The sequence below is a fragment of the Rhipicephalus microplus genome, chromosome 6 (genome assembly GCF_043290135.1).
Source record: "Rhipicephalus microplus isolate Deutch F79 chromosome 6, USDA_Rmic, whole genome shotgun sequence".
Classification (NCBI taxonomy): domain Eukaryota; kingdom Metazoa; phylum Arthropoda; class Arachnida; order Ixodida; family Ixodidae; genus Rhipicephalus; species Rhipicephalus microplus.
The window spans coordinates 119,781,239-119,798,753 of NC_134705.1; positions in this window are offsets into that span (position 1 = coordinate 119,781,239).

Consider the following 17,515-nt stretch of genomic DNA (forward strand, 5'->3'; position numbering starts at 1 on the left):
TTGTCTCGGCTACTGTACAGATCCCTGTAAAACTCCTCCGCTATCTTAACTATTCTATCCATATTGGTAGTTATTTTGCCTTCTTTGTCCCTTAGTGCATACATCCGACTTTTGCCTATCCCAAGTTTCCTCTTCAGTGCTTTGACACTTCCTCCGTTTTTCAGAGCGTGTTCAATTCTCTCCATGTTATACCTTCTTACATCGCATACTTTACGTCTATTAATCAACTTCGAAAGCTCTGCCAGTTCTATTTTGTCTGTTGTACTTGACACTTTCATGATTTGACGCTTCTTAATTAGGTTCTTCGTTTCCTGTGAAAGCTTGCCAGTGTCCTGTCTAACTACCCTGCCTCCAACTTCTACTGCACACTCCATAATGATACTCGTCAGATTATCATTCATTGTATCTACGCTAAGGTTGGTTTCCTCACTGAGAGCCGAGTACCTGTTCTGCAGTGACACTCTGAATTCCTGTGCTTTCCCTCTCAGTGCTAGCTGATTGATTGGCTTCTTGCGTATCAAGTTCTGTCGTTCCTTCTTCAAGTCTAGGCGAATTCGAGACCGTACCATTCTATGGTCACTGCATCGTACCTTGCCAATCACTTCCACATCCTGCACGATTCCAGGGTGTGCACTCATTATAAAGTCTATTTCGTTCTTATTTCCGCCATTAGGGCTCCTCCATGTCCACTTGCGGTTTTCTCGTTTTCGGTAGAAGGTATTCAAAATCCGTAAATTAGTGCGTTCTGCGAATTCTACTAGTAGCTCTCCTCTGGCGTTTCTAGTACCGATGCCATAATCTCCTACTGCCTGGTCTCCAGCCTGCTTCTTCCCTACCTTTGCATTAAAGTCGCCCATCACTATAGTATATTGTGTTTTTACCTTACTCATTGCCGATTCCACGTCTTCATAGAAGCTTTCAACTGAAGCGTCATCATGGCTGGATGTAGGCGCGTAAGCCTGTACTACCTTCATCTTGTATCTTTTATTCAGTTTAATTACGATACCTACCACCCTTTCATTAATGCTATAGTATTCCTCTATGTTGCCAGCTATGTTTCTGTGAATGAGGAACCCCACTCCCAGTTCTCTTCTGTCTGCCAAGCCCCTGTAGCAAAGGACGTGCCCATTCTGTAGCACCGTATAGGCCTCATCTGTCCTCCTAACCTCACTGAGCCCTATTATATCCCAATTAACACCCTCTAGCTCCTTGAATAGTACAGCTAGACTTCCCTCACTAGATAAGGTTCTAGCGTTACACGTTGCCAAGTTCAGGTTCCAATGGCGGCCTGTCCGGATCCAGAGATTCTTAGCACCCTCTGCTGCGTTGCAGATCTGACCGCCGCCGTGGTCAGTTGCTTCGCAGCTGCTGGGGACTGAGGGCCGTGAGTTATTTGACGTAATCATGTGGGAGGTAGTGGCCAGATACTGCCCCAGGGTGGCCAATCCTTCTCTGGTGAGGGAGTGCGTTCTCGGTGGTGTTTGCCGGTGAGGCCGCACCCCAGGCCTCTTAATGCAGTTCCATCAACACGCGGATTTTTTTTTTAATCCGGTTGGGAACTGCGCGGTACCGGGATTTGAACCACGGACCTCTTGCATGCGAGGCGGATGCTCTAACCACTATGTCATCGCCGCACCACATGCAGTACTACACACGAGGAATAATGACAGTCTACATCATCACTGTATGCGCACTGCCTGCGTGATATATTATATATAGCTTATATGACGCTATCTGGTCGCTCACATGTTCGCATTTTTTTCGTGAAGAGGCTCCCATGTTGAAGCCAAACGTCGTTCTTTTTTGTGTGCGTGTTTTAAAATTCACTTGGATCGGTGTCGCGCCTACGGTTTTTTCGCCTTCACCAATCACTTGTTTTAGCAATCTAATTACATGTGTTGGGTAATAGTGAGCACTCTCGAGTAATTATGTAACCTACGCCGGTGCTAATGCACACACTAGCCCAATGCGCCACAGGATTACGGGAGGTAGAGATTCGTAGCTTGAGCCGCAAACACCCGCAGACGTTCGACGTCCTGGAGGCCCCTGTTTAACTCCACTAAGGTACGCCATTCTCCCGCCAACATCATTGCCCTTCTGCACCACTTACTGCCCGATTTTGATTGGTCTGCGCTATCGCACTCGAAGTAAACGGTGGTGAAACACCGTTGGTGCACGTGAAAGGTGCACTACTTCGAGAATGACGCGTAACAAGTTTACACGAAGCGAAAGGCAAAGACCATATCTGCGCCGAAAGAGCGCCCCCAACGCGAGTGCGTCGCGGACTTTTTGCTGCTGTCGCCATGCTCAAATGATCACATGATTGCTCGTCGGCGTGCATTCTAGGAAGGCATGTTTTAACTGCATCGTCCACAAATGGTATCTATTGACCCCATTAGGTGTATGGCACATTACTTCTCATCATCACTCACAGACAGGCGACAGCACCACCCCGCCCTACTACCAGACAGAACCTTGCGGGAAGGACCATCTGAGCCATACAAGGCGCGTTCGTAGGATGCCCTTGACTTGTTGCGATACCCTGGATAGCAGAGCGTCGCGCGCATACCATCGCTGCCCGAGGAGTCGTAGATATTGTTCCCAGTCTGGTTTTTAATTTAACAATGTTTGGTCTGTCTGTCTGTCTGTCTGTCTGTCTGTCTGTCTGTCTGTCTGTCTGTCTGTCTGTCTGTCTGTCTGTCTGTCTGTCTGTCTGTCTGTCTGTCTGTCCAGCGTAACGATACTCTAAACGGCCAACCCCATCCACAGTACCAACCATTATTGCTCAAGTTTAAGCGTTCATACTTGTGAGATTGTCAATTAAAAATCAATTATTGCGCATATGCGAGGCACTATAACAACAAGTCAATATTCTGTATGTGTGTCTCAATACTAGGGAAGGCATAATAAGTAATTCTAAAGACCGTAGCGTTTATCACGCTGCGCTGAATATGCAACGCTATGCTCAAAAAGGCAAGTGTTTCCAACGCTTCGCTAAGACGACATGGTGATGGCACCTGCCCGTCGCTTTGCGTTCTACACCTTATCGCCTCCGAGACAGGCGGGCACGCCTTCCTTTGTTTTCAAAGATACCTGCCATATAGCGATCGTGGCTAACGTGCCTCGGCGCGCTCGTTCGCCTTCGCTGCACGGAGAAAGACACTCTAACATAGCGCCTCTAGAACAGAATTCCCTAATTTTCTAGCGCAGAGCATCAAATAAACGTTTCGTTCACTCTCTGCAGGCGCAAAACTACCGTCTTTCGACGGCATTTGCAGTGAAACGTGCAGGCACAGGGCCAATTGTTTTTCTATCAAAATGTCTCTTTTAGAGTTGATAGCGTTCATTTTATTCTCATCATATCAGTGACTGAAATATGTTAGTTATGTTTTGGTGAACCGTGGCAAAGACGTATACTTTCTTTTTAAAAAGAAAATGTGAAGGAAACACAATGTCAGCTGTACGCGAAGGATCGCTCACAAGTTTTCGTCAACAAGGACCAAGCGTTTCTGTGTAACTCTGCTCCACGAATTCGGATGTGCCAAACCCATTGCCGTTCGCCGCTAAAGGACTCTTCCCGAAACATAAATGACATCTTTTGCACTTTTATCTCTATGACTCCAGTATTCACTATAAAGGGGGAAACAGCCCACCCTTAACCCTAATTGTTCTGTCATACTGACGCATCAGTATCTTTTATTTGAGGAGCCTGATACATTGCTTCATGTGTATGAAATGCACATACAAATAACACTTTGCCAGATGCCTTCGTATATTACATGCTCCTTCGATACTGTGCAGCTTTGCTGCACCACGAAAAGGCGTACACATATATATCCTCTAAATCACAAAGATGTGATATGTCTGCAGCTATCACAGACAGTGCACTCAACAGCTGCTTAGGCTGTGTGGCAACTATTTTAATTAACGTAACCAAACTATCTCAGAGACCTGCGTACAACGCCATTGTATAATTCCCTTTGTGAGAATGAGAATAGATTCCTGCGACCCCCCCCTCCCCATGAAAAAAGAAAAAAACAAACAACTCGGGCTGCATGTTTCACGCAAATAATCGGTGGCCACCGTTTTGCTTGTTCATCCAGATATGTACTTCTGGCTCTCTGCATAGTAGAACTCTCTGAATTTTTTCAAGCGTTGCATCTCCTTACTGGGAGCTGCTCCTGGCTTTGGTGTGAAGCAAACATTGGTGACGTCCGTCAAGTGCACATTGAAGAGAAACCAAGTAAATTTGTGTTTTCTGTCCTTGCTACTCATAACTAAATGAGCCTGCAAAAGAAGATTAGGAAGAGCTCAATAATTGCTTGAAAAACAAATGACTCGGCAATCAGTCAGACACGATGAGTTCATTGCTGCCGAGCATTGAATTTCAGAAATATGGACACTTACAATGATATAGAGTAGATATCTTAGTCTCTGAATCACCTAGCTAGTTCCATCACACCCAACATTATCTCTTTTTGTTTTTAGAGGCACTGATTTTGAGATAACAAAATGTGCTTCGACAGTCATTCAAAATCATCAACTGGGCGATGTACTTAGACACATTCTAATTCTTCGAGGCCAATGGGGAAAGCCAAATTCATCTTTGTAGGCTTTGTTTTATTATATGGGAGTGCTGTTTAGGACAAAAAAGGTGCGTCATGATTATTTACACGGCTGTGAGTGGTAGGGCATACCTTGTACGCAAGCAGAATAAATTTGTCCACTGTGCTTTCATCTCTGACCATGAAATAAATCACATCTTCTCTATCTTTCATTTGCGTGTGGACATTTATTTCACAAGAGTACCACAGGTACATATTCTGGGTTTGAAGTTTATTGTTGTGCCAAACCAGTTCAGTGCGTTTAACTTATCGTGGCAATCAACGTGACATCTCACAGCCATAAAAAGGATATTAGCGGTTTCTGGTTGTCTTTCTAATTTTAACTCATGTATCTCCTAATATAATGGTGACAAAAATATCGCGATTACTATTATAGAGGTAATCTCTCGCTTTGTATAAATGAACAACACAATTTGTTCCTATCGCTTTCATTTCTTCATTCCTACGGTGACACTAGCGTATATTTTATCATTGGGCTTGAGCGAACAGTCATGTTTCATCGAATATACAATTTTCGATGAAGTTATTTGCTTAAAATATTTTCTCTCTGTGGTAAATATAAACTGCAGCACTCTTAGAGACACGTGTATAGCGTAATTTCAGTGCGATTAAAGACCACCAGTTGGTCTAAATTTCCCGAGAGCCAAACTACGACACACCTCATACTCAAACCACAGTCCCTCTGTGTATAACTCTATATAATATTATAATAATGTCTGGCACTGGGCATTCGCGTTTCTTTTTTGACGTGTAGCAGCCTGAAAACATCCTCTATAGGTTTGTTTTCCGATGTTAGTTTCCGCTTTGGAATGATTTATGCTAAACGAGTCCACATCTTTAGAGCGAAGCGATGATTCTATGCATCTGTGATCAGATGAATTTTTGATGCTTTCCAATCTCTGCACTTGTCACGCATGGTCAAGGAAATCAAATATAACTTCAAAAATTACCTTACCTGCAGTCATCTTTATTTATAAAACAGAGAAACCTATGAGGATGCCACCTCAAGCCAAACTAAAGTTAGCGAGGCAAGCAGTATTATCGAAATAATGAGAAGTCGTACCTTTTCCTTCATTGTGTCCAGCGAATCAAAGGTAATGAAGAAGGTTCTGTTGACAGCTGTATTAATGCCAGCCATTACCTTCTCACTTTGTAGTTCCGTGGTACTGCCTTCGCATGACTAGAACGAATGAAAAACACGTGTAAATTGAGAGCTGGGGTGTTCATTTGCGCAGATTATAACAAATAATGTTTTTGTTAGGGCACGGTAGGCTTCGTATGACTACTTTTATGGCAGTGAACGTGATAGCGCGTCAAATCTACCTATTTGTTTATATCTTATATAGTAACTGCTGCTATAAAACTGAAATAAACTACGCACGAAAACTAAAAGAACATGGTTGTCCCTCAAAAAGAAAAGTCGGTAGAATACAAAACGGAGCCATGTCTTCCCAGTGCTAGTTGTGCTTTGTTGTTCATTGATATAGGTTAGATTGCACAGTGCCTGTAGTTTTAAGGCAGCTATTGCACTGTTTAACGCGGATGCACCAACGTTGACGCATTGTGGCGCATCGCCATCCCGATGACTAGTGACCATGCTCATGAATAAACATTTCTGGCAACTGAAGTAGTTAGCATCGTCTGTTAAATTGCGCGCAAAGATGACATCCATAAGTGCATAATAAACCCGGATGATCCATATAAGCTAGCTTAAAACGTCATCACTTGAGAACAGAAACGCCATCAGGTGCCCTCACCTGATTACACAGGAAGCTATGCCTGTGCCTATGTGTACCACAAAGTGCTTCACCAACACGAAAGACAGAGTTCCTAGATTGAACCCTGAACGTAGTTAAGCATTCCAATTTTTCCTTACATGGTTCTCACTCCACTGATGCATGTATTGCATGATGTTCGCCTGTAGACGTTGTAGCCTTTATGTGGCGCCTAAACAGTTTTGTCAGTTACTGCTGCTGCACTGGCAGTGTAAGACCCTGCGAAGCTGCTGCATATCGAAGTTGCACTACCAAAACGACGAGGTGTCACGTGCTTAAACGGCGCGAAAATTCTAGAACGTAACTGCTCATTAGCGAAATGAATCACCACGCATTCATGCTGATAAACAGTTTCATGCTGAAAACAAAAAACCTAGTTGCATCATCAATGCTTGAACAATATTTCCATTGGTGCATCTTTTTTTTTGTCACAAGCATTGTTATGTATATTTATGCGAAAAAAACGAAGGGCCTCATAATTATTGCTGCAACAGATATTGCATGCTTCATGACCAATGCCGATAACATTGCCTGACTCGTCACTCTTACACAAATCTCCCAACGGCCTCCTGAATAACCCTTCAAACTCACTAAGCTGGTCGTCGCGCTCACAACAAACGCCGTATTTACGTCTGTCTAGACCATTCAGTTTCCTGCAATACTCACTGAAACTGTGGCACTATGATCGCTCAGCCCCCATGAACAATAGGCGGTGCAAGGATTCGTCTAAATGCTGTGTTCTTGTCTTGTAACACACTTGCAGCTTTATTTGTTGTGTTAGGCATATTTTTTTCGGACAAAACAGTGGACCATTGTCAACTTCATCACCCTATTTGAAATGATGAGCCTAAATACGTGAAGGTGATGAAGAGAGACCGCTGACCAATTTGTGAACTTCGTTTTGAGACATAGCGGCAGAAGGCCACGAGCTGAAACGCCAAGATCAAAGAACGAAGGTTAGACAAATCCGTGTGCTACCCATCTCTCGGGTGATGATTGAGGCCCCGTACGTTGAAGCTTCTATAGAAAGTAACACCAAATTTTCTTGTAGAGTACAATTAGGAAATCTCTATAGCCCAGTCTAAACTTGATAATCCACAGGCAGTCGCACCTCATAACTTGCCTTCTGAATTATAAGGGAGCATTACTTGCGACAGCACTGGCAATGCATATGGGGGAGGGGGAGGTCAAAAGCTCCCATACCATGCTCTCATAAGAATACATGTGATAGTGGCCTAGGAACATTTAATCCCCCTGTATTTGCATGAGTGCTGAGCTTGTCGCAAACATGGGACAAACCGGAAAGACATTAACGTTCTGTTCAACCTACCACCGATGTCATCCTTCTAGCCTTCATCATCCACTCTCGAAGCTTGTACAGAAGCCATGTCCCTCCTTTGAAATGAAAATTGTGAGATGCTGCGTCGATGAAAGGACTCATCTCAACACGAAACATGACTGTTTCTTGGCGTGGTAGCAGCACCGTGGTGAACATGCTGACATTGCACTCGAATGGTTAGAAAAATACCGACTATCTTCCAAGCTTAAGTACTAATGTTAATTACTATTGTGCCAATTTAACCATCTTCGATATGTCATTAAAAAAAGCGTCGTAAGCATCGCTTTTTTTTCTATACAACAACTTCGACAGTACGGTAATAGTGCAATTGTAAAGTTTATTCGCAAGAGCTATGACACGCAGAATTGCTGGATTGGGACATTGGTAGCTTTTTGGTGTTAGCTACATAAGTGCTGCTTACGCCAAGGCACGCACAGAATCATGTAGACAAGAATATTTGCCTACATGCTTCATTGTTCCACTTCAGTATTAGTTCAGGATCGAAAACTTGTCATACAAAGGCGGACTGCGGTGAGGCAGGTAGCCACCATATTTAGAGTAAATATTTTTTTATATCTCTTCCTTTCTTTTTTCTTGATAGGGTATCGCAAAGGTTACGTAATAGATAAGGCGCCACTCTTATCAGTTCTGTTGATCGATCTTTAGGACAGTTGTTCTGAACCCTAATATTACGGTGATTGTGCACACGTAACATTGGTGTATGCGCGAGCACAATATTAGACACTGTACACGTACCAGCATAGCATTAAGACCCTTTTTGAAAGAGCACTCTGATTACATACTCAAAGCAGCGCCATCTTGCCAATGTTGGCCACCTTACAGAAGGCCTCGTCCGTGGCTTTCGGGGCTTTTTCGTCATGTTAGAGCACATCTCAAGTATTCACATTTACGAAGCACTCGAGTGTTGTCTACGCAGATGCATTTATATTGTAACGGTAGGATGAGAACGACGAAGAAGACAAAGAGGAGGACGATGTTGTCAGATCTGTGAGCCAACTGGGCGCCATCTTGTCCACCACCGAGTTTATTCCTCGTTTTATAAAGTAAAGTTATTCTCCCGTAACATCATTGGTGGGAGGTGCGGGGTACTCACTTCACGCAAAACGGAGCTTCGTAGCGGGCGCCTAGTGGTCTCCCCCATGGCGACTGCAGTCAACAATGCCGACCCTTCCCCGTCTACCGTGCCTTCTCCAACTACGTCCGTGCTTTCTCCAACTGGACCGTCAACCCTCATCTTGGAGCCCCCGAGAGATCCAGGTACCTTTTCTGGCACTGATGGCATTGACGTAGAAGCCTGGCTGAAGTCATACGAACGAGTGGGTGTACGTATGCGATGGGATCCAACGCTCATGCTGGCCAACGTGATTTTTTATCTCAGAGGTACCGCAAAGGTCTGGTACGAGACGCACGAGGAAGAACTGACTAGCTGGGAGTTATGCAAGCAAAAGCTCCGGGAGCTATTTGGCAGGCCTGTGGGAAGTCAACGCGCCGCCCAAAACGAGCTCGCACGTCGAGTTCAGACGTGCACCGAATCATACCTCACGTACATTCAGGACGTGCTCGCTTTGTGCCGCAAGGTAGACTCGCAGATGTCCGAAGCCGATAAGGTTGGCCATATTATTAAGGGCATAGCAGATGACGCCTTTCACCTTCTTGTGTTCAAGAATTCATCTACGGTCCACGACATTATTTCTGAATGCCGGCGCTTTGAAGAAGCGAAGAGCCGCCGTGTTCTCCACCAGTTTGCCCGGCTTCCAAACACGGCTGCAACGTCCACATGCGAAGACCCTCGCCTGCCTTCTACGGAAAGTCCCGGTGACGTTGTCCGTATTGTCCGTCGGGAAATAGAAGCCGCAGCTCCACTCGTGTCAGCTTCCCCCAACTCCGAAAGCTATCACGCCACCGTCTCTCTCATACAGACCGTCGTGAGGCAAGAACTGGCCAACGCCGGCTTAAACGTCTGCTCCATTCATCGTCCAGACTACGCCACACCAAATCCACCCGTGACTGTCCCGCCCAACCGACGTTTTTCTGCCAGCCCACATTATCGCGACCCGGCGGTATGGCGCACCCCAGACGACCGGCCGATATGCTTCAATTGCGGTCGTATAGGCCACATTTCGCGTCACTGCCGTGCTTGGTCCAGCTCTGCTCCGTGGCCTCACCCTCCGCCCCATCGCCCACCTGTCTGGAATTCACGCTCATCACCGAAAACAGAGCCGCTAACGCCTGAGAATTCCTCGCGCCCCCGATCCAGCCGCTCCCCTTCGCCACAACGCCGTTTCTCCCGCTCGCCCCCATCTCGCCGATCGCCGTCCCCAAGCTCGTTCCGGCGTTCACCTCCGGAAAACTGACGGGAGCAGCTCTTGGAGGTGATGCTGCAATACCGACCCGATCCCAAAATCCTCTACTGACCTTGCCCGCACATCAGAACCTTATCAATGTTGACGTCGACGGTGTACCTACTACAGCCCTCATTGACACTGGCGCACACGTGTCTATCATGAACGCTGACCTTAGAGCACGGCTGAAGAAAGTCCTTACTCCTGGCCCAACTCCTGTGGTCCGAACGGCCGATGGTGGAAAAGTCGCCGTAATTGGTGTGTGCTCAGCTCGCGTCAGCGTCGCCGGACACCACACATCAGTTCTGTTTTATGTTTTAGAACACTGCCCTAATGACATAATTTTGGGCCAAGACTTTTTGTCTGAACATTCGGCCTTGATAGACTGCTCTGCCGGTATAGTGCAACTCGCTCTACCTAATGTTGTTGATCCTCCAAGTTGCCCTCCAAGTCGGCTTTGTTCTACAGAACACCTGCGTCTCCCTCAACGAACAGTAGCTTACATAGGCGTCTCCCCTGTTCCACCTGTCCCAGACGGTATTTATATTGTGTCCCCCAATGTTGACGTCCTGCTTTCGCACAACGTTGCGTTTCCTCACACCGTCATCACTATTACGGCCAATGCATCCTGCCTACCCTTAGTGAATTTTTCACTATGTACACAAGTCCTCCCTCGTGGTATATCTCTAGCCGAGATCGTGCCGGCGGCAGAGTGCCATATTTGCACTCTAAGTTATGACAGCATCCCGAGTGCCGAAAAAACTTCGTCTACTCCTCCATCAGACCAAAGTGTGTTAACCAAGATGATTGCCCCCGACTTGCCGAAAGAACAAGCTAACGACCTGCGTTCCCTGCTTGCATCTTTTTGGGACATCTTCGACCTTGGCGACCGCCCACTCGGCCAGACGTCCGTTGTTAAGCACCGGATTGATACAGGCGATACGAGTCCAATCCATCGGAGACCCTACCGTGTTTCCCATGCAGAGCGGCGCATCATCCAACAGGAGGTCGACAAAATGCTTTCTCGGAATATCATCGAGCCTTCATGCAGTCCCTGGGCGTCCCCTGTTGTACTTGTAAAGAAGAAGGACAACAGCTGGAGATTTTGCGTCGATTATCGCCATTTAAACAAAATAACGAAGAAGGACGTCTACCCTTTACCACGCATAGACGATGCCCTGGATTGCCTTCACGGCGCAAAATATTTTTCCTCCATTGACCTCCGCTCTGGGTACTGGCAGATTGCCGTTGATGACATGGACCGTGAGAAAACGGCGTTTATCACTCCCGACGGCCTTTACGAGTTTAAAGTGATGCCATTCGGTTTATGTAATGCGCCCGCCACATTCGAACGTATGATGGACGCTCTGTTGCACGGCTTCAAGTGGTCCATCTGCCTGTGCTACCTGGACGACGTTATCGTTTTTTCGCCTTCTTTTGCGACGCACCTTGAAAGGCTATCGAAAATCTTATCTGTCTTTCGTAAGGCGGGCCTGCAACTCAATTCGGCAAAGTGCCACTTCGGCCGTCGTGAAATTTCTGTCCTCGGACACCTCGTTGATTCCGTGGGGGTTCGCCCTGATCAAGATAAAATACGCGCAGTAAGAGATTTCCCTGTACCAACCTGTACCAAAGACGTTCGCAGTTTCGTTGGCCTCTGTTCTTACTTCCGCCGCTTTGTTAAAAACTTCGCCGACGTAGCACGCCCTCTCACTCAACTTCTCAAAAAAGACGCTGGCTTCATTTGGGGCCCTGAGCAAGCAGATGCGTTTCAAAATCTAGTGTGTCTGCTTACGTCTCCGCCTATCCTCGCCCACTTTGATATTTCATCTCCAACAGAAGTTCGTACAGACGCAAGTGGCTATGGCATCGGTGCAGTCCTCGCCCAGAAACAACAAGGACGAGACCGTGTTGTTGCTTATGCCAGCCGCCTTCTTTCGCCTGCTGAAAGAAAATATTCAATAACCGAACGGGAATGTTTGGCACTTGTTTGGGCAGTCGGTAAATTTCGTCCCTATTTGTACGGCCGGCCATTCACAGTAATCACAGATCACCACGCCTTGTGCTGGCTTTCGTCCCTTAAAGACCCTTCAGGCCGTCTTGGCCGTTGGGCGCTGCGCCTTCAAGAATTTGATTACTCAGTCCTGTATAAAACCGGCCGCCTGCATCAAGATGCGGACTGCTTGTCCCGGTATCCTGTCGACCCTCCAGACGGCGACTCCTCTAAAACCACCCTTCCTATCGACGTTTTCTCTCTATCCGCGTTTCATGACATTGGAATCGAGCAGCGACGAGATACTTTCTTGGACGGTATTATCCGAAGGCTCACATCGGAGAGGCCCGACCCTTCCCTTCGAATGTTTGAAATACATGATGGTGTATTGTACCGTTGCAATATGCGTCCTGACGGCCCCGAAAGACTACTCGTCGTTCCCATTCAATTGCGTCACACTGTTCTCGCCCAGCTTCATGATGCACCTACAGCGGGTCACCTCGGCGTGTCACGGACCTACGACAGAGTTCGCCGGCGCTTCTTCTGGCCTGGCATGTACCGCGACGTCTGCCGTTATATTGCAGCCTGCGACCCTTGTCAACGACGGAAAAAACCAAATGCCCCTCCGGCCGGACGTCTTCAGCCACTGCACATCCCACAAGACCCATTCTACCGTGTTGGCGTGGACCTGCTTGGCCCTTTTCCTACGTCAGCTGCGGGTAATCGGTGGATTGCAGTAGCAACCGATTATGCTACCCGATACGCGATCACACGGGCCCTTCCAACCAGCTGTGCAACTGACGTGGCCGATTTCCTTTTGGAGGACGTCATCTTACATCATGGAGCCCCTCGACAACTCCTTACCGACCGAGGCAGCTACTTCCTTTCCAAAGTGGTTGATGACCTCCTCCGCTCCTGCGCCACTAAACACAAGCTCTCGACTGCTTACCATCCACAAACAAATGGTCTAACGGAGCGCCTCAATCGCACTCTCACCGACATGCTCTCCATGTATGTCTCCGCCGATCACCGCGACTGGGACACTACGTTACCGTTTGTAACATTCGCGTACAATTCTTCCAGACACGACACCGCTGGGTTCTCTCCTTTTTTTCTGTTGTTCGGCCGTGACCCTGCGCTACCTTTCGACACCCTCCTGCCGGCCGGACTAAATGACAAGTCTCAGTACGCTCGTGATGCAATAATGAAGGCCCAAGCGGCACGCCAAGTTGCTCGACGACGCTTACTGGACTCCCAGGACAATCAGAAGAGCGTATACGACGCCCGCCATCGTGACGTCCACTTCACACCCGGAGATCTCGTTCTGTTATGGTTCCCCTCGCGCCGCGTTGGACTTTCGGAGAAGTTACTCCCACGCTATTCAGGTCCCTACCGTATCTTACGCCAAGTAACTGACGTCACATACGAAATCACCCCTACGGACCCCGCCATCCTTCACCCTCACACTGACGTAGTGCATGTTACGCGACTCAAACCGTATTACTCCAGTGCCTCCTGATTAGCACCGGGTCGGTGCTCCAGCCGCCGGGGAAATCATGTAACGGTAGGATGAGAACGACGAAGAAGACAAAGAGGAGGACGATGTTGTCAGATCTGTGAGCCAACTGGGCGCCATCTTGTCCACCACCGAGTTTATTCCTCGTTTTATAAAGTAAAGTTATTCTCCCGTAACATCATGTGATGATGTGACTGCATGGAATACAAGTTTGACATCCTCCTGTGTGACTATATTAGCGTTATAGGTACATCATTTAGTTTCCTACCAATGTTGCTTGTCAGTGTTCCTTCGCCGAGTGCTAGTGTGAAAAACAGAAGTTAACACTGGTGGATGAGTACTCGAACGTAAGAACGAGTAAGGCAAAGGTATGAATATGGATAACATAGCAAGGCTTCGAATCACGGGGCACAATTACCAGCAGATTGTTGAGTTGGTAACGAAGGCTTAGGAAAGAATATAGTGCGAAACAACAGGGATAAATCAAAAGAAATCAAGACGACACTAACGCCAACTATCCACAAAAGGCTTTTCACGATTGCGGTAAAATAAAGAACACGAAATAAGTTATCTGTACTTCCAAAAATATGGCAGTGCCGCCTGTAAATGTTTTACATTCATGGGTGTGCGTGGCCATAACTGTTCAGGCACATGTATACACATGTATACTTTATATGTATGCTTCGCATGTATACACGTAAATTTCTCAGATGTATACTTTTACATTGTCAAGAGTCGCCCAGCCATGGTGGTCTGGTGGCTAAGGTACTCGGCTGCTGACCAGCAGGTCGCGGGTTCGAATCCCGGCTGCGGAGGCTGCATTTTCGATGGAGGCAAAATTGCTGTAGGCCCGTGTGCTCAGATTTGGGTGCCCGTTAAAGAACCCAAGTGGTCGAAATTTCTGGAGCCCTCCACTACAGCGTCTCTCATAATCATACGGTGGTTTAGGGACGTTAAAGCCCACACGTCGATCAACATTGTCGAGAGTATGACGAAAGTTTGGTGTGGTCACTGTAATATGCGGGCACAAGAATGAGCAATTTGTGTTAGGGTTGCTAACTTGCAGTGGAAGCCCAAGTGTATCGGAATACCGGATTTAAACGATAAGCTTTCCTGCGCCTTGCATTTGCTACACTTTTGTACATACACATTACGGTGCTTGAATCGAATTTTCTCGAGCAGGTTCACCCGCAGCAGTGACTTACAGAAACCGTATGCTAAGTAGCACACCCTTACCTCTGGCATGCTGCCTATGGCAAAACGGGTACAACGTTGATACACCGCGTACTCCGGCTTCATAAACCTTACGGGCATCTGGTAATTCAACACGCCCATCTGGAATGCGAAAGCAACTATTTTTGCGTTGGTAGCAAACGATGTAGTCTTCATGGGGATTGTATTCTTCTGTAACAGAGAATGTGCACAATTTGTAAGTCCTTTGCCGAAGCTTTTACGTCGCGGCATGCTTGAAAGAATGCTGTCTCTGCGTCAGAAGCATATACAGTTATTCGAACTGAGACCGCTTTTAAAGCCCTCTTTTTCTTGATTCTAAACGTGGTTATAGAAAAAGTCGAATCATTTTAACTGAGGTTATTTCAGGTGGTCGTCATGAAGTCATTATTGGTTAATTGTGATTTTCGAGCACAACTTTACAAGGAACATCACACGTGACAAAGGATTTCATTAAAATGCCTCCCGAAGTACAATATGTGGGCGTCATCGAAAAAATACCGTACGTGCCCGTGGCTTAAACTGAAATTTATTCAATCATCACACTGTGCCATAGGCGAAAAGCTACCTAAGAAGCGAAGTTTCGTAACCCCTTCAGAAAACTGATCTTCTAAATTCATTTCACAATTTTTTTTAATTTCCAATTAAGGACACTTTAGTACTGGCTCTTAGTAATTTACAGCTTTACACAAGAACTGAATGCACTATTTAAACTACAAAAGATGTCAGCTATAATACCTTTGGAATTCAAGAATTCTTTATTTGAAATTATGAAAGAACGCAGCAGAAATATCATAATATTCTTCGTATATTCGCACTACAGTTGCAGTTCCTAAAATGTCAAAAGTTAAACGACATATTTCCGCATTATACTTCCATGTCTGTGCGTGGAAACGGCTCTTCAGACTGTCTTCTCACCTAAATAACATTTAGGATTATAAAGCCATGCTTTTTGTAGACATTGAGCAATGGTTGCTGCTGCATGCACTGATTACGGATACACGTATGACATTTAGGACATCGACTGCTACTGCTAACGAAAGCAATTGGAACGCACCACTAAAAACAACTATTTTTCAGGTGCTGCTGATTGGGCGTAGCGTATTCGATACATCGATGAGTGTCACAAGACAACATGATAAAAAAGCATCAGCAATGGGTGAAAGAGGTCAATCTGTTTTTTGTTGTTGTTTTCGTTAGTGGGAACAAAACACCCTTCATCTATAGCTGTCACACAAAAGTCCATCATATACAACAAGGAAGAAACACACAGCTGAAGCATACAACTGTTTTAGACAAGTCAAAATTGAATACAGTGCTACTCTGACCATAGCTAACAGCTCCACGAGTGGGTATACTTGATATCTTGTAGTTATCTTTTGCAATATAAACAGCAACCTTTCAAATCTTCACTTATGAAAGACTGAGCGCTAAACTACAGAAAGACTGCTAGAAAGCAAATAAAAATTACTACTGCTTTTTACATGCACAAAGAAACAAACACAATGATACAACTAACTTGAAATAGCTGACGTTTCTAGTGTTATGGCAGCTCGTCCTCCCTTTCTATATGCTTTTCATGTGTGCGTCGTTGGTTTCTGATGATTGGCAAACTTTTTTAGGCCTATTAATTCTATTTTTGATGTCGTTCTCAAAGTAATACTTCAAGCTTATGGGGGGAAGGGGACAGACAGTGCCCAGGACAGGCTCACTTACCATCGATGACATCATATTGTTTTTTGGATCCCAGGCACTTGCAGGCATTGCCTTGCAAGTTGACAGGCTGCGCACCGTCAACACGCACGTAATAATAACTACCACGGTCACGTCATCCCTGCGACAACGTGAGAAAACCTTATGAGACATCTCTTGCGGCGGTATCTACATCGGCGAAAAAGATGTTTCAATTAATCTTACTATAGGTCACATTTGGGATAAGCAGGCTACGGTGTTTCGTGTTCGCGCACTCAAGCTTACACTGCACCCCAACGCCCTCTGTAGTTTTTTCTTCATAAGCTAGTGATATTGCGCAGTTAAACCATTGCAATTATTCATTCATAATCGGGACGCGATGAAAATTCCCACCGTTCCTTTCGTGATCTTGGGGTTGGCTAGTGGTGTACGCTACCAGTTAAGATAGCAATATAGCATACCACGTAGCAAAATATATATATATATATATATACAGATATATATATATATATATATATATATATATATATATATATATATATATATATATATATATATATATATATATATATATATATATATATATATACTGTACGTAGCGTCAAAGAAGCGGGGAAGCACTTCATGACTAACGTTTTGACCGCGCCACGGCCTTATATATATATATATATATATATATATGCCTATTTCCAGTATTCCCACAAGTTTTTTGCTGCATAGGTAGGTACCAGTAAGACGTTGGTCTTTTATACACTCCTCTTGATGAATAATGACAATCTACTATTTGTCAAGAAAGGTTCCTTCTCGAATGTGCGCCACCTCTTTTTCTTATAAAATGTATGTTACGAGAGGTTGGTGCCTATGAGTGGCGCCAGCTACTCCTCTTGCACAAAAGTCGACATCGCACATTTTGTTGCAAACACATGGCTATACATATGTACATAGCACAACGCTTACCCAAATAGTCCACGATTTTCAATAC